The 19,199-nt window shown below is 34.7% G+C and overlaps 1 long non-coding RNA gene and 1 pseudogene across 11 annotated transcripts; one reads left to right on the top strand and one right to left on the bottom strand.

The window, feature by feature from the left end:
* Window positions 1-9,309: 9,309 nt before the first annotated feature.
* On the bottom strand, window positions 9,310-10,839 carry LOC145016561 (alkane hydroxylase MAH1 pseudogene; annotated as a pseudogene).
* Window positions 10,840-16,319: 5,480 nt separating this feature from the next.
* Window positions 16,320-18,985, top strand: LOC145014083 (uncharacterized). Of its 11 annotated transcripts, none has more exons than XR_013665396.1 (7): window positions 16,320-16,517; window positions 17,065-17,138; window positions 17,234-17,253; window positions 17,345-17,393; window positions 17,476-17,559; window positions 18,266-18,345; window positions 18,741-18,985. It is a non-coding gene; the product is annotated as an uncharacterized LOC145014083 (long non-coding RNA). The 11 variants fall into 11 exon arrangements; XR_013665393.1 differs by having other exon boundaries at window positions 17,209-17,253; XR_013665399.1 differs by adding exons at window positions 17,848-17,901; window positions 18,044-18,144 and having other exon boundaries at window positions 17,065-17,393.
* The last annotated feature ends 214 nt before the right edge of the window (window positions 18,986-19,199 follow it).

Genomic DNA, 19,199 nt, shown 5'->3' with positions numbered 1-19,199 from the left:
TTAATGGACTTTAACTATCTAAGATTGTTAAAATATAACTTTAAAAATAAATTCAAAATTAGTCGAAGGAGTCTAAACGAAATTTGTAGATTTCGTCGATAGCTACGCATGGATATAATGAACATAAAAAACAGAGATCATATGCGAAAGTTATGGATTTTACAAGATAATTAATTTTGGATTAACAAGAGGGTGACACATGTCACGATCTGGTACACTCCTTCCTCCCCAAGGCTTGCAATATGATGCTGACATGTAGCCCCTAGTACACCCAATGTACTGGGTTCCTGGCAGCCTATAAATTGAAGCCGAATTTCACTATTTTCTTCACTCCTTTCCACTTTATTCTCTCTCACCCCCAACCTAACGCTTCATTGCCTTTCTCTAGCACTTACTAAGTGTTAGTACTGAAGCTCCAGAGCACCATAAGCCCCTGAGAAATAGAGATTTTTGGTTTAGAAGTTCTACCCGCGTAAAGTCCGATTTTCGCTAAACCACTTGTAAGTTTAGTTATGCTTATTGTGCATTAAGTGTAACTTATGTTTTAGTTCATTATCGTTATTATGAACCTATAAACAAGATTTATCAATGATTCAATGTCATTATACTGCTTGATCTACTTATGGGGATGATGTCTAGGCTGTATTTAGTAAGGTGTTTAAAGTGGGATTTCCAAATGGTATACTTTGTACACCAAACAGACCCTACCTCTGATATGATCCGATCTGGTTATCCCTTATCAGCTATAGATAAGTAGACTTTGAATTAATGATGAATCTAGACTAATCATTTGTCACAATAAATATTAGACTAAGAGTTAATGATAATAATACTAGGTACGTCAAAGGAAAGGACAGTTTCTAGACATAAAGCGTTGTTTGAGTTTCGAGTTGTCACTTTAAAAAGTAAGTGTATCGTTACTTTCATCTTACACATATATATGAAGTATTTAGTATGAATACATGGTAGATGTGCTTATTATCTGTGTTCTTAATATCTATGCTAGATGAATGATTTACACATGTTTTACTTGATTTAAATTGTATATGTATTTTATACCTATAAATATATTGGGTAAAGATAGGTAGATGAATGATGATATAGATGATGCGAGATGAAATATGATATAGATGATGATAGATGAAAGATGAAATAGATAACGAGAGGTCTTGACTTAAAAGATGACGTCATCTAATAGAGTATAGATGATAACCACAGACTATTTTAGACAGTCCAGTGGAATGCTAGCATGCTTACAACCTGTAGGTGTTTGTGAACCATGTGTTCATCAAATGTAGTCTAAAAACCTATTGACATGTATTGTGGGTGGACTCCCTAAAATAATACTATCAATAAAGAACATAAACCCTAGCATCTATGGACTTAGTGCCTATTAGATAAACATTCAAAACTATAGACTTAGTGCCTAATAGATAACATTGGCAGCTATGGACTTAGTGCTTAATAAATAACATTGACAACTATGGAATTAGTGCCTAATAGATAACATTGGAAGCTATGGACTTAGTGCCTATAAGATTGTAACACTGTAAGTTTTCAAATAAAATTTTCATTTAAAATTACACAATTCTCATAACATATTTCCCAAAATCTCATTTATTTAATTTACAAATCGCTACTCCATAATTGTTTGATTTAAATCCAGGATCCTCAAAACATAACTCTTTCGCTGGTGTGTACAATCAAGTCGGTGCCTTCCCGTGATCCTGAGAAAAACCTGAAACACATAACACATAACACGGTAAGCACAAAGCTTAGCGAGTTCCCCAAAATACCACACACAGCTCTGTAGCCACTCGAGGCTATACCACAGTAAGACCCTCTGGTCAATGTGTCTCAGTGGAACCCTTCGGTCCCACAACTCTGTAAGCTATGAATAATACACAACGTAAATCACAAAAAAATAATGTGATATATCACAATACACAATGTAAGCACATAGGACATCTCAGTCACACAAAGATACCACTCATGGTAAGTATAGTGAGAAGACTCACATTGTAAGCAACAAACAAATAACCTCGCACCCGAATCTCGAACTATTCTCCGCCTATCACGAAGGATGAATATCTCTAATTAATACACATTTTTCATGAATCTAATAACCAACGACTATTCTTTCTCTCTCTAACTCTTGAAGTGGATAAAAGACCATTTTACCCCTCCATTGTCCCCATTACCCATGAATGACCCAACCCTAAAGTCAACAGAAGTGAACAATCCATGTTTGACCTGACTCGCAGAGTGCACCTATATGACTCGTTGAGTCCACTCATTTTCCTTATAAGTATCGTGAAAGTCCATCTCAGGTCGTCGATTTGACACCCAACTCGCCGAGTTATCACATGATCAAGCTCATCGGGATAAACCCTCACCGACTCGTCGCGTCAGGCCATGTACTCGACGAGTCCCTTCACTCTGATTTCTCATTTAGACAATTTAAGGTAGATCTCTCACTCCAAACACTAGATCTACCATCCTAAGGCTCGATTGACATGTAAAACTTCGATCTTTACACTCATGCATGGTGGTTTTGCTCCAATCTACCAATACATGTTCTCATAAGGTGTTAAACACCATACTCCTCATATGGATGAATAAAGTTGGGAAGTTTTGGGCTCTAGGGAACTCACAAGGTATAAATATGAAGTTTAAACCTCTAGATGACTTAGTATTCTTGAAGTCCCAAATAATGTGATGAAAACCCTAACTTTTCAACTCATGAGATCTAACCAAATAAAGGGGAAAGGTTCAAGCTTTTTACCTTCCTCTTGAAGCTCTGGACGAAAAGGCCTGAACCCCCAACAACTCCTTCTTGCTTCTTGCTGAATAAACTCCTCTTCCTCCTAAAAGATGCACTAAATTCTTCAAGGTTAGCTTGGAGACTCTCTTAGCTCACTACACTTGTTTAAGGTTTCACACATAACGGTTAGATAGCTAGTGAGGCAGAAATGGGGGCATAAGTTCCCTTATATAGCCCCCAACCCCGGGAAATTAGGGTTTTTTGCCCAGCATCTACTCGGCAAGTCGGCTCTCTGAATCGTCGAGTCAATGCATTAATCCTAGATGTACAACTCGACTCTACTCAATGATTTGGATTCACAACTCGTCGATTCACTCCATATATCTCAAAATTACTCATACAATAATATACCTGAAAGTCCGGATGTTACAAAGATAAATTGTGGCAGTGATGGACTTTGTGCCTATTCCTTAGGACATATCTTTAGGAATAAATATAGAATGATAACTATTGATAAGTATCATGGAGGAATCCCTGAACCAGTACTGTCAAAATAGATGATCCTTAGGGAAGATCCTTAAGAATAAAGAATATAATGGGGATGAGAAATTTGGATGATTGTTTGATGATTAAACATATTGATCGTAATATTGTGGGTCGAAAACCCTATATATTCACCAGGTTTCCCAATCTGATGCACTCAGTTTATTGTATCATAGGTAGTGATATTAAAGATGCATTCTACTGAGAGATTCAAGGAGTATTAGGCCACTAGTTTAATTACTATAAGGCTTGTAATATTTCTGTATGCTTATGTTTTGTAACATTCAAAAATCCAGTTATTTCATTTAACCCTTGAAGTATTTAATTTTTTGGCAATTGAGGACCCTCCATACAGTGGGCGTACATGTGTGTATGCTTAGTGTACACAAGTGCATGCATCGGGTGGCTAAGCTCGTACGCTGGGTGTATAAGCTCGGACGCGAGGCGTATGAGGCCGAGGTTAAAAACCCTAATTATTGAGCTTGTGCCCTATTTTAAGCTCATTTATGACCTTGGACCCCCTTCCTTACCAACATACATTGCTTTTAAACATCTCTAAAACCATAATTTCTTTGTAAGTGATTCTTGATCTTGAAAGTGCCTAAAATACCCCCCTTTTGGTGTGTTAGTAAAGAGAAGGAAATGGTGAGTAAGCCTTGAACGTGGGAAGAGGTTTTGGATCCTAAATCTAGAGCATCTTGGGGAGCTTGTGGAGGTAAAAATCTCATACCTTGCTATTGTTTTTTCTAGTTAGAGTTAGAGTTTGGTTTTAAGTCCTTTCTTGGTCCATGAATCCTCTCTTACGAGTTTGGACAAATCCAGAGGGTTGAGATGTTAGATCTAAGATCTTTAGGCATGTTGAAAGCATAAAAATGCTACCTTTATGATTGTTAAGACTCCATGCATGAATTTAAGGTCTTAAAAGGGATCTTAGTGGGTTAAATGAGGTTTTGGGTTCTCGTGTGGCATGCAAGGGCATAAAGTTGCCAACTTTATGCCCTAGGACCTCTTAATCGACTAAGATATGGTTTTGGACATTGAGTTTCCACGTATTAAGCACTTAATTGCTATTGGTGCATAAGATGCTTGTACGCTAGGCATATTATCTTGTCCGCTACGCGTACCACCGCAAACCCTTGTACGCTAAGCATACTAAGGTTTTAAGTTGGCGTATGACTATAGTGGGTGTTGGGATTTCGATGGGCTTTTGAGCCATTTGGGCCCTACTTAGCCTTGGGACTGGATCAATTAGAGTAATTAGGCCTTAGAATTTATTTTTTAGGCCATGAGTGTCAAGGTTGGGCCTATTGGGCCTTATGGCCCATTATTGTTTGGACCTTGGATGTAGGCCCACTTAGGAAGAAAGACTTTTAGGCCTTAGTGGAGGAGTTTGGCCTTAGGATTTTGGGCCCTTAGTCTAGTTTGTGTGATAATCCTAATTAGGGTAATTGTATATCTTTACAGTGTAAGATTTTGGATTGGTAGCCGAGCAGATTTTACTTTCAACAGACCGATGTGAGTTTCTTCCCAATATTATGGTCGAAGGCACCAAGGCCGACCCATTATTTGTTATGTAATATATTAATTGTTGTGTGTTGTATGTTATGATCAGGTTGAAATACACCCTGGGGCGGGGGCCTAATATGATATGTCGGGTTGAAATATACCCCAGGGCAGGGCCCACTATGAATTGTTGGGTTGAAATAAACCCTAGGGCGAGGCCCCAGGGTGGGAGCCCATATTTGTGTTGGATTGGTACGAAACCTAGGGTTGGGCCCATTTGTATGCTTGGTATTAGTTATTTGGAAAACTCACTAAGCTTTTGCTTACAATTTATTTGGGTGTTTTAGGTACTTTTGGTGCTATGGGGAAGGGACCGACTTGATGGCACAACATTCACTCTCCAGTATTTTCCGCATTAATTATTATGGATGCTATGATCTTTTGTTATGACTTGATGTAATGGATTTCTTTTAAACAATTATGAATGAAATTGCTTATTTAAAAATGAAAAATTTTATTTGTAATTTTTGGGCTGTTACATGTTTCTGTATTGACAATGACATCCTAATGTTTTAATATAAATAAAATACATTTATTCGGAAATGATTTTATAATATCATTATCATGTTTTATGGGAACAAATTTCGCAATGCTAATCCTCAAAAAGGATACTCTAATTTTTAGATAAACATAACAAATTAGTCTTTTCTGGTGGTGAAATTGAGGATGTCACATACCAGACCGGACATTGCACATGCAGTGGGAGTTTTGAGCAAATTTATGTAAAATTTGGGTAAAGAGCATTGGAAAGGGGTCAAGTGCTTGATGTGTTGAAACATCTAAAAATATGGTCCTAAAAATTTCAATTTAATAATAGATAAAATTGTATTTTCCCACAACATCCAAACATTTGAAGAAAACCAATGTATCAATTTGCCATAAATCAAAGTAAAACATCATAGCGGAATCTCAATGGTGTGTGCGATGCAGTCATCCAGAGATCTTCCTTGAAACCAGAAGCACCTAAAACATAAACTGAAAACGATAAACATAAAGCTTAGTGAGTTCCCTAAAATACCACATACCATACATATCATGCAATAATGAGATATGGGCCCCATCTACACTTAGATAATAGTGAGATACGGGCACCGCCACACTTGGATAACGCAGCCCACCCAATGAGATACGGGCCCCACCTACACTTAGAGGATAGTGAGATACGGGCCCCGCCCACACTTGGATAGGAATGAGATACGAGCCTCGCCCACACTTATATAACGGGCCCCGCACAATAGACATACATATACAAGCACATACAAGTATCATACAGACAACAAGTATAATAATATAACCAAATGAGCGTCGGCCTTGGTGCCTTAGACCCGCTGAACCTGGTGAGGAAACTCACCTCGAATGCAGAAAGGTAGCTGAACGGATCCCGACTCTGAATATTGACTCTACTTAACCCTTAAACATAAAATATTTCCTTAAGTACAACAAAAAATGCCCAAAAGCCCCTTATAGATCAAACTTAGTCAAAGACTAAAGTCAAAGTCAAAGTCAACGATCCGATTTGAGCCAACTCACCGAGTTTATCCATTAGTCTGCAAAGTAGGGAAGGAACTGATCCAACTCGTCGAGTTCATCCATAAACTTGCCGAGTTCGCCATAAACCCAACATCTTAATTCATTAAGCCAACCTTATCAAAACTAGGAGCTTCATAACTCAGTTCTTAACTGAAATGGCCTCAAGAAGGGTAAAGTTTCCAAGTTAACCCCTAAGAACCACCAAAATGGGTTCAAAACCCAAACCCTAGGCTTAAAATGCGAGGGAATAATCATTAAGAACTTAATCACCAAACTGCAGATCTGGCCCTAAAAGCTGAATGACTACGTAAAGTTTCCAACTTTACACTCATACATGACTAGGATAGGCTCAAATGCTCAAAAGAGGCCAAAAGAAGGACTTAATGAATGCATGAAGCCTTTAAGACCATAAAGTTGGCACCTTTATGCCAAAAGAGATCATGAAGATCATAGATCTGAAACGATAAACACTTGGGACTTCTACTTCCCGCAATAACCACCCATCCATGGCTAAAAGCATACAATCTAACCTAAGAATAGATCTAAGAAAATACTAAGCAAGGTTAGAACTTTTATACCCGAGATGTGCTGAAAATGGATTAGAGAATCAAGATCTGAAATTTCCTACTTGAACCACCACCTTGCACCAAGCTTCTCTTCCTTCAATGAGCTTCAAACACACCAAAACATACCCACAATGAGCTCACAACACTCAAGGAGGCTCTAGGGTTTCGAGATTAGGGTTAGGAGCTATGAAGGCTGGGAATAAGGCCAACACTCAGGACTTAAGGTGTTTTAGTAAGGTGCAAAACCCTAAAATTAGGGTTTCCTTCCTAGCTGCTAACTCTCCGAGTTGAGGCACCTAAACTCATTGAGTTGACTCATTAAAGTTTGTGGCCAAAACAACTTCAACACGTCAAGTTGAGGCTTCAAACTCGATGAGCTCTCCAACAAAAATACAAATAATTAGAAATAGATTCATACCAGAAACCAGACGTTACATGCGTTACTTGAAAGGAACTTCTAAAGTCGCTCTCTGTTTCAACAAAATTAAGTGATTTTAGAAGGATTCGCTGATGCTGATTTAGGGGGATGTGGAGGTTTGGGGAAAAATCACTATTGGGTATGTTTTCACTATCGGAGGTACATTAGTAAGTTGGATGTCCAAACTTCAGAAAGTGTTGTTTCAACTACATAAGCAAGCAAATAGGTGATATGGTTGAAGAATTTTCTGTCAGAACTGAAAATAAAAAAAGAAGACTGTGTACTCCAATGTGACAATCAAAGTGCAGTACATCTCACAAAAAATCCGATGTTTCATAGCCAAACGGAACACATGAAGATGCGACATCATTTATACGAGAACTGATAACTGATGGTACACTAAATCTAGAGATAATTCTTGGTACGAAGAATCCAGCTGGTATCTTTATTAAGGTAGTACCAACTGAAAAGTTGAAGCCGTGCATGGCTTCAAGTAGGCTTCCATGAACTTGAAGAGGAAGCAGGGACTAGAGTGAGATGAGTTTTAAAGGTCACATACTTGGCTGACAACTAAATGATGATGAAGCCTCCAAGTGGGAGATTGTTGAATATATAGACTTATCATCAGACTTGAAATTTGAAAGACTGAATTTTTTTGAGTGGACCAATTTTTTTTTTTCTATGGTTTTTTTGAGTTTTTCAATCGGGCTTGACCTTTTAGATGTTTAAGTCAAATCTTGTCATTTATATACTTATGAATGGTCGTATCTGTAACATGGTAGCAGAAAAACATGTGTGGAATAAAATATATCTCTTTGGTTCAATAGTGGATGTAGCCTATCACAAGATAGTATGAACCACTTATATCCCTATGTTTTGTGTGTTTTGATTTTGATTTTCGTTTTTTTTTTTTTTTTTTTTTTTTTTTTTTTTTTTTTTTTTTTTTTTTTTTTTCACGTATTCCTTAGATCTTTTTTATTTTTTGTTTATCATTTCTTCTTAACCTAATATGATTCCCATCCAAGGCATGAATGGCCTATTTAATTTCAACCACACTATTCTATAAGCGTTGGATATGTTCCTCTTACTGTTTCAAATGAGATTGGTGTGAACGTGTCTACATTTTGAAAGCGAAATGACACATAAAAAAGATGGGTCAAAGCAGGCCGGACCATTGATCAGGATCAATTGCTTAACCAAGAAGCATGAAGGGAATTTAAGAAAAATCTAAGGAATCTCCCCCTCTCAATCTCTAATCCATTCAATGTATGCATAGTAATATCCGAATCTATAACATGGTTGTCATCTAATCTTTCCATGATAGCTTTATTCTAATTGGAGTAGAATAGAAATTAATATATTGATATATGTGATAAGAAACCAAGTATTTTTTTATACCAGCTAATCTAATCTACCAGCTAAGTTAACATTTATATCGTAGATGAAGCTTGAACCCTCGACTTTATAGACGAATGACAACAACTGAGATATCGTTGAACTAGAAACCGAGTCAAATATGTGCGAGATATCGTTGAACTAGAAACCGAGTCAAATATGTGCTGTTTTGTGATATGTAGCTTTAGGTTGTCGGGTTTTTTCAACTTGTAATGAATCTTAGATTTGTTTTTGTAATATACGGATTTTTCCATAAAGTAGAGTAACATATTAAAAGGAGAATAAGCCAGGGAGAACGGGAACCGAAAGATTATTATTTTACTAACCGATAAACGAGATACAAAGCAACTTCTATCTAGAAATTTCCAAACATAGGTCACATATGTCAACAACTAATCGGGCAGTGACTATATGTTCTTATTTTACACATATCCACCAGGATGTATTTAGAACACATAAATTGATAAACGTAAAACACAAATATAGTAAATTTCGCTCCACATCTATTACCTTTCTGCAAAATGTTTGGCTCAAACATTCACTTCGCTTCTTTTGGTTAACTTCACCTTTAACCCATGCTTCATCTGAAGTATGATGGAAGAACTTGGAAGCACCGGGTGGCTTTCCATCAACTCAATGTGATAATAATAAATGATCGAAGATGCCACCATCTTTATCTGAGTGAGACTCATGTCCTTACCTAAACAAGTCCTCGGCCCTCCATAAAATGCAGGGAGCTTGTGTGATGGCTCATGTTTGATTCCTCCTTCCTTTAAGATCCATCTTTCAGGCTTAAATTCCATGCAATCATCCCCCCATATTTTATTCATTCTTCCCATACCATAGTAATATAGAATAATCTTGGTGTTTTGATTAACTTGGTGGCCACTTGGAAGTATGTCCGGCTGTAATGCACTCTTGTGGTTAAAAGGAACAGGAGGGTAAAGCCTTAATGCTTCACATAGAGCCCCATGCAAATAAACCAATTTTCCTATCACTTTGGAATCCCATCTCTTATCACCTCCTACTTTCACCTCCAAAAATGTCCTAATTTCTTCTCTGATCTTCTCCTCTACAATTGGATTTTTCCCAACTAGATAGAAAAACCATGAGAGAGTTGCACTAGTTGTATCTTTCCCTGCTCCAATTAGGCTCACTATGGTATCCTTTAAAAACTTATTGGGGTCTCCCGTGTAGCCACCCTGGCCTTTCAAATCCCTAATCATTGATGTTACTAGTCCAAAATTTCCCTTTACGTGTTGATCACTTTCCATTTTATTGGACACATTTTGTATTCTAGCAAAGCACTTGCATACAAACTGATCCACATCATTGCATGCTTTACTCAACTTCTTCTCATTCCCCATATTAAGTAGTTGTTGCAATTTCCATAAGATTGTGGGAGTGAAATGTCTGTACAATAAACTTTCTTCAGTATCTATGAACCCTTTCTGACATGGAAGACAAGGAAAATCATGAGACAAGCTTTGTGGGTCATAGTCCAAGAGCAACTTGCATATAGTGTCAAAAGTGAACCTTTGAAATATCTCCTGCAAATCCATGTCGTTTCCTTTTTTAGAAACCACATCCAATACCGGTAAAAGCCCTGTTTCCACCTTATTCCAGACAATCGTTTCAAAAACACTTTGAAAGTTGGGTTTCATAAAGTGGGACAAGATGGTTTTGCGTTGGATCTCCCATAAATGTCCTTCGACGTTAAAGATGCCATCTCCAAGGATATCAAATATTTCATGGAATCTTTGGCCTTTTGGATAATTAGGAAAGTTCTTGCTCAAAACGTGATGGATGTTTAAAGGGTCTGTCGTAAAAAGCATATCCATGTTGCCAAACCAAGGGCCTTTCAACATGAAAGTACCGCTACTACGATTAAGATAAATGGCGAGCAAATCATGGATTCGGTGCAAGTTTCTAACGACTTGGGGTATTGTACCAAAAGGTAGACAATTTCTATCTATTAGAGTTTTTAGGTTTTGACGTTTGTAGTAAAGAACAAAAAAGGAAAGGAAAATGAGAATGGCGAAGGATTCAAAGAAAGCCATGTAGAAGAATTGCAGAAATACTGAGATGAACTTAGGTGGTAGTGTTATATAAAGCGTAAATTCCTTGTGGAAAGTACCACCTATAATTAACTCTACGTAATGCGCGTGTAAGGGTTTGTTTTCGTTTTATTGTTGATTTCAGTCTAATTATAATAAAAAATAGTTTACTAATACTTGAAAATTAATTATAGTTTCAATAAATCATGAAAAGCAACATGAAGATCAAAAGGTGCAACAGATAAATATATATATGAATATTATATGTATTTTTCTTTATTATGTATGCAAACGTCAATCGTGTATAAGAATTATCGTCCCTACTAATAAGTATATGCAATTTATAATTATCTTTTGTTAATATATTCATGTTTTAAAAAAGCGCAATATTTATATGTAGAAATACTAATTAAAAATCCGTGAATATATATCAATTTCCTTATAATTAACTATAAAATTTTAATAATTGGGTTTGGTGGGGAATATTAGGGATAATGACTTGAAAGGGTAACGAACTTTCGACTTTTGTCACATTTAGTCACTAAACTTTTTTTCGTTATCTATTTGCCATTGAACTATTGAATCTGTTCACATTTTACCCTTATGACCGGCTGTTGCCGGTCATAAGGGTAAAATGTGAACAGTTTCAATAGTTCAATGGCAAATAGATAACGAAAAAAAGTTTAGTGACTAAATGTGACAAAAGTCGAAAGTTCGTTACCCTCTAAAAAGTTAAATGACTAAATGTGAACAAACTTCCTCTTGTATTATGTTTTAGCAAATTATTTATTTTTATTAAATTGTAGCAACATTTGTTGATGAAGAAATCTATGAAATAGAAAAAAAAAAAAAAAAACACACAAAACACAAAACAAAACAAAACCCTGAAAATATATTTAAAAAAAACAAAAAACCAAAACCGAAATACAAAACCAATGGTTTGACATTTTCCAAAATAAAAAATCAAAATTTCCAATCTGATTTTGGTTTTACAAAAAAAATGAACCATTCTCACTGATGTGAATTATGACCATTGGTTTGGCATTCGAAATTTGTGACATCCCATGAATATGTAGTTACAACATCGTCTGAACTCGTAATTCATAGTAAGGGGTTAGAGTATCATCGCATGAATACATAGTTACAACATCGCTTGAACTCGTAATTCATCACCTACAGGTTATGGGCATGCTGGTGTTTCCACTGTGTTGTCTAGAATAGTCCGTGATCGCCATCTATACTTTGGTAGATGACTACATCGCCACATTGCTGGTTAAGGTTATGGTATCTCCTTTCATCCTACATCACATATTCATCATCATCTATATACCTAATTATCATCACCTTTCTATCATCACATATATCTAATCATTTTATTTCATCACACACCAACTATTTCATCTACCCATGTTTCATCTGCAACATATTTGTAGATATAAAATAAATATACCGTTTAAATCTTTTAAAACATGTATAAAATCGTTCATCCAGCATGGACAACAAGTATTCAAATAATATGCGCACATAACACGTAATTTATATAAAATACTTCATATCTATGTGTAAGATGAAAGTAACTATATCTACCATAAAAATCCCATAAATGCTTCCTAACTTCGAACCCCAAGGTTTACTCTACTAAAGCTTCATATTCTTGGCTCTCTGAACCTAGAAGGGTCCAGATCTATCACACCAAAAAGCTCAAGATAGCTCTTCCTCTCACTCTACACACTCAAGCTCGCTAGGGTTCTCACTTATGGGAAATGTAGTGGCAATTGAAGGCCATACGTGCCTTTAAATATGGCTCGGGCCCAAAGATTTAGGGTTTCTGCCAACAGCGCAGACTCGTCGAGTCGCCTCACCGACTTGTCGAGTCCATTCATTAATCTGAGTCATCAGTCGCGACCTTACTCGACGAGTTGAGGCGTCAACTCGCCAAGTCTCTCTTCTTAACTAAAAAGAAAAATACTTAAATTATGATACTTGGAAATCCGGATGTTGCATTTTGTTTTTTTATTTCATAAATTTCTTCATCAACAAATGTTGCTACAATTAAACGAAAATAAATAATTTTGCTAAAACATAATACAATAGGAAGTTTGTTCACATTTAGTCATTGAACTTTTTAGAGGGAAACAAACTTTCAATTTTGTTCACATTTAGTCACTAAACTTTTTTTCGTTATCTATTTGCCACTAAACTATTGAAACTGTTCACATTTTACCCTTATGACCAGTAACAACCGGTCATAAGGGTAAAATGTGAACAGTTTCAATAGTTCAATGGCAAATAGATAACGAAAAAAAGTTTAGTGACTAAATGTGACAGAAGTCAAAAATTCTTTACCCTTTCAAGTCATTATCCCGGAATATTAATGGAGATAAGGATAAACGAAGGCTAGGAATGGGCAGTCTCTAAGCCATAAATAGGGCTTTGTTGGCAAAATGGATCTGGAATATAAAAGTCAAATAAAGAGACCTTTGGATTTAAAGTCATAACTATTTAAAATAACATTACCTTATGATATTAACAAATTCTTAATTTATTATTATTATTATTATTATTATTATTATTATTATTATTATTATTATTTTTTTTTTTTTTTTAAAGTTTTCATCCTGATTTATATTAAAACTTAACTATTTTTGTCACGCAAAAAATTGTAACAGTTGATCGGTTTTATGGACATAAATATTAAAAACCGTTTTTGACTTTATTATATACTTTTTAAATTATATATATAGGGTTGAGTTCATTTGAGACAATGATATTTTGTGAGATATGGGGACAGAATCTGAACCACTAATCTATAATAATCTATGGGTAGAATTAACTCAAATTAAAACAATAGAGGCGGTGACAATTTTGCAATTTGATCAAACTTCAGGATTAGAGGAAGGATACGGAGGGGTAGTTTTGACAATATACCTTTTATCTGTCAAAATAATCCACCGTCATTCAATATCTCTTCATGTCACATCTTGCTTCCTCCAAAAAAAAACCCTCTTCACAGAATAACTCAAGTTTTATCTCGATTCGGATTTGTGCATTCAAAACCCTAGAAACCGATTCATAATCTTTCATCTCTTTCTAAATTCAACAATTTGTTTTTGATTTTAATATGGCTTGCACTTCAACATGATAAACACATTGAAACAATCAGGGAAATGCCTCATTCTACAGAAGCATATTATGATTATACACTACTTCACTTCGCAAAACAGTTATTAATTCAAGCCTTTACAGTTCAGATTGTGTAATTAACCTGCTGAATAATTCTTGTTCTACATATTCTAATTTGGAAAACCCTAGTCGGTCAAATCAAAACCCTAGATCGTATCCATATTTTTAGCCATTCTCCAAATCAACTCAATGTTTCTCAAAAAGAGTTAATTTCGCTAAGTTTGTGTCTTCTATGAGATTTCTTCTCATTCTGATTCTACTTTGCACCGATCTTCCAGAACCCCCAATAAAACCCTAAAAATCGATTTTGATTCACTGTCATTTTGATTTTAAACGTTTTTATTCATATTCTGATCTTGAATCATGGTTCTGCCAATCCTTCAACTGCTACTTCTTTTCATGATTCTTAGTTGAAGAAGGATTCTTCTCATCAGGTAATAAATGATTCCATTGACTCATTTTTGGTTGTTAACAATTTCAATGTTAATAAATCTACAATCCAAGCTATGTTATTATGCATAAATGAAGTTATTCACAAAATCTGTAGAGATATTCTTGGAATTTGAATTATAATTTGATTTAATATCTTAGTTTGATTGGTTTATCTTATTAGTTTCATACTTCTAGTGTCAGTTAGGTGTTTGGTAAATTTAGTGATCGCCCGCTAGGTGTTCGACATAATGCACTCTGTATTGATTTCATATTTTCTGCTATAGAATTGTTTTTGAAAATGATAGAATGTTATGCAAACATAACTTGCTTCCTAAATTGATTTTATATGTTATTTTCTTTGAGTATTTGGATTATCTAGTAAATATTTAGTGAAATGTTATTTGATAATTTGATATTATAAGTATTCTAGTTTGATAAGTATTATGTTACTTCTTAATTTGACTCAGATGTTACTTTGTTTGATAAGTTATATGATCCAGTAAAAATATTAGTAAAATAGTCTTTGGTAACACTACAAGAAAAAGGGGCTTCTGTGACTAAAATATTCGAGACTGATTAATCAGTTTGAATACTATGTATCTGAGACTGAGAAATCAGTCTTAGATACAATCTAGGATTGATTTTAATGTCTGAGTTATTAGAAACTAACCAAACTTATTTGACACTAAAAATCAGTCCCTAATATGTTTGCGTCGATTTAGGTTTGGTAGGAAACACATTGGGGACTGAATTTCAGTCTCGAATAGTCTAGCACAAACTTTGACTTTGGAGGGGAATTTATGTGGGACTGAATTTTAGTCCCTGATAGACTTGTGCTAGTTTTTATTGTGTATGCAACTTATTAGGGACTGGATTTTAGTCATTGATACAATTGCACCAAATTTTCCTTTGGATGAGAAAGTTTTTAAAGACTAGATTTTAGTTTCTAATAGATGTATACTATTTGACATTTGAATAAATAACTAACTAAATTTTAATATCTAAGACTGATTATTTAGTGATAGATTCTGTAAATCAGAGACTAATGAATCAATCATGAATACTATTTCGAAAGAAACTTATTAGGGACTAAAGTTTAGTCTTGTATATAATAGCCACTTTTGAATTTGGAGTAAAATCATCAGACACTGCTTAATCAGTCTTGGATACCATCTCTTAGGATCGATGAATTAGTCATAAATATCATCTAAGACTGATTTTAATGCATGTGTCAGTAGAGATTCACCAAACGTATTCGAGACTACAATTGAGTCCCTATTTTTTGCGTCAATTTAGGTTTTGAGGGAAACCTATTTGGGAATAATTCTAGTCTCAAATATCCTAGTGTCAATTCTGATTTTTGAGGGAAACTCATTAGGGATTAATGAAAAAATCAGCACTCATGAAAAAACAAACTTTAAAACTAAATAAATTTCCTTTTTAAATCGCACACCAAAACTGAAAATTTGCCAAATCAAAATTGAGCAAGAAAGAGAGAGACAATGAAATATAAGTTTTGACAAACGGAGGTGTCGTCAAAATATAGGAGGCATGACCGACAAAGATCATCGATGAGTTCCAAAGGGGAAGATGAAGTTGATTCACCAATCCACTCCAGCTATAAGCTGAATTGTATAAAATTTTGAATTATAATTTTATGTTTTATATTTTAATCCCAAACAAAGTTTAAAGAGAAAAGCTCCATATACATTTTATAATTATACATTTATGTGAATTTGGTCAAACTACAAGGACCATATATGTAATTTAGTCTAAAAATGTTATTTTAGGATGTAAATGAATAAAAAAAATAACAAATCTTTTTATAGCCAAAATTTTAAAACTTCCACTCTAGATCATGTGTTTATGTTCCAAAATTTTAAAGAGTCAAAATTGTATCGAGGGAAAAAGAAACCCTAAGTATTTTTCATAATCACAAAATTCAATTCCCGCTCACCTCCTTGGTTGCGTCTACTGCTAAACCTCCCCCTGCTCTTCGTTATTGCGCCCTTCTTCTTTGTCTACTACATTGGCAGGATTCTATGTCTTTACATCGGCTCTAACAGGTATGTGAAATGTTTTCTAGTCTTCCCTTGGTCTATTTTCCCTTTCCGATTCTTGGGTTCATAATTTTCATAATGTTTTAAAGGAAATTCTTGTTAGATACGGGAAAGTGGTGGTTATGGAGAAGGAAAATAAGAGGATTGGGGATGATACACCATGAGTCGGCAATTGCAATTGTTGAAAGACTTTGATCTTCCATTTGTTTAATTTCTTTTGATTTTGTCTTGGCTATTTTATAAGCACCCTAGATGTAAATTAATCAGTACCTCCTCTCCTGGAATCTACTATTACAAAACCTAGAAAGCGATTTAGGGTTCTATCTCCCATTTAAGAGTTATCTTATGAAATCAACAAATTAGATTCATGCACGTCATTCTATGCGACCAGATATTTGCAGTTATTTGTCTTTTGTTGTGTTTCATTCGCTTGCAAAATAAGTTCTTTGAACATCTCATTCGTCTGACAAGGACCCTTTCTCCCCCTCTGTGTGTGTGTGTGTATATACAAATACATATATGCTTTTTTTTTTTAATTTTTGATTTATCGTAGACTAACACCAAGTGACGGAGGTGAGAGACGTTCTAGATATGGGACTTCAGATCTTAGAATGCTAATGATGGAAGGTACGATGAGTGACAACCATAACATAACTAACATTCATGTATTTACTTATTTGTCTACTTAAAACTGAAGATTTGAAGCAATTTCTACCTATCAGCCCTATTTCTCCTTCAGCAGGTTGGATTTCACCAAACCCATTAATCATCAACAATGTCAAATCCAAAACGCCTTACTTGTTTTCTTTTTTTCTTTTTGGTTAAATTTGTAGGCTTGAGTGGAACAAGGGTTTAGTGAACTGGAGGAACATGTTATATCAAGTAAGTATAAACAAAAATTATACAAGATAACATATCTGATTTTAATCTCTTGTATACATACAAATCACTATTTCTACTGTAGACAAATCCATTTTTGATGATAGAAAGCGAGCAACTCGCGGAGTTCCAAACTTATAAAGATGTCAGTATTGATGTTCAAAACAAGGTAAATCTCATATTTTAGGTTCTGGAACAGATGGTCTTAAGATAGGAAACTGTACCACTTTGCTCTTGCTCATATTTTGAACTTTAATTATTGAATGCTAGTTCCACATTTTGTTTCTTTTTAATAATTTTAGATTAAATGTATGGTTATAGAAGGTAATTTGTAATCACTAAATTCCTTCATGAATTACTACTAAAGTTAACTAAGACAGCTTTGTTGTAGTTGATTTCCATGCCCAGCAGGTGTAAAAACAATTTTCTATATCTTTTATGGCTAAAAATGTTTCAGATTTGGAGAAGGTATAGAGTTGCTGCTACAAGTTCTTATCTGCGATAAAGTGGTGTAAGTAAATGAATGATATTACTTTTTAGCAATGGTCTTGGTCCAAGAAAGAAGTCATCGACCATGTTTCCTTTATCTTAGTCTTCGTGCATCTTCTTTCATCACTAGCAATTGATGCTTCCATCCATAGGTGTTGCTTCAGGTCTTTTGTATCTTCATGAGGGTTGTCAACAAAGGATTATTCATAGGGATATTAAGGCCTTTAATATTTTGATTTCATATTCATAGGATTTTGAACCGAAGGTAATCAAATAAAATTAAGTAGGTTTAGACTATGCTTTTTGTTAGTTGTTTTCTTACGAAGATGTTTTATTTTTAGTGATTGCTGATTTTACTAACATTAAAGTTTTTAACGGAATTGTAGATTTCTGATTTTGGGCTGGAAGAATTGCTACCAGATCAATGGATGCACCTCACTGTATCACAACTTGAAGGGACATTCAGGTATATAAGCAAAGGAATGACATGGTTTTTTGTACTTTTATAGGTAGTTTTTGGCATGATGGAATCAGGGAAGGAATGGCATGGTTGATTCCATTGGAATTAACAAAAATCTGTGTGTTTTCCCCAATGGAATAGGATAGATGATTAGTTTCATCCCTTAGGCATGTTTTCTCTTAATCTATAGAGTAGGGCTTGAATTATGTACTGTATTTTACTAATAATATAAAAAAAGTCATACAAAAATCTTTTCCATTTTTACATGCCAACATATCATGGAATGCAATCTCTCGTTCCATTACCTTGTCCATTCCATTCATTTTGTCATTTTATTCCATCCAACTAGATAGATTTTTTAGAATTTGGCTTATAAAGTACAATGACATAATCTATTTCAGGCACATTCTTTCACAATTGATGATTTCTCACAATTGGCAATCGTTAGGTGGTAGTTACAGAAACGAGAACCACAACACCAGGTGAACCACACATCTAGTTGAGCACATTACCGGGAGAGGATTGATCATGTTTCAATTAGTTCATTTGTGTTAGGTAAATGGGTCTGAACATCAGAAGATGTCTTAATTGGATATGGTGTTTTGTTAGGGAATTAATATGATATGATGAAAAAGTTAATGTATTATATTTGTTTAGCATTGGAATAATTTTTTATATCTAACATACTACGTATTGTGAAATGGATTGTCTTGGTTTTGTGTGTGTATGATGTTATTTTGTATTATGAGACATCAATTGTCGTTTAACTTAAAAATTAGTAAATTTATGAAAAATATATAATTATATTTATTTTAAAAGACTTAACATTAAGACACATAAATCATATATCATTTTCCGTT

Source organism: Lactuca saligna, chromosome 9 (genome assembly GCF_052625555.1).
Source record: "Lactuca saligna cultivar CGN05327 chromosome 9, ASM5262555v1, whole genome shotgun sequence".
NCBI classification, from domain to species: domain Eukaryota; kingdom Viridiplantae; phylum Streptophyta; class Magnoliopsida; order Asterales; family Asteraceae; genus Lactuca; species Lactuca saligna.
The sequence above is the reverse complement of the archived record's forward strand: the minus strand, read 5'-3'. Positions and strand labels throughout refer to the sequence as shown.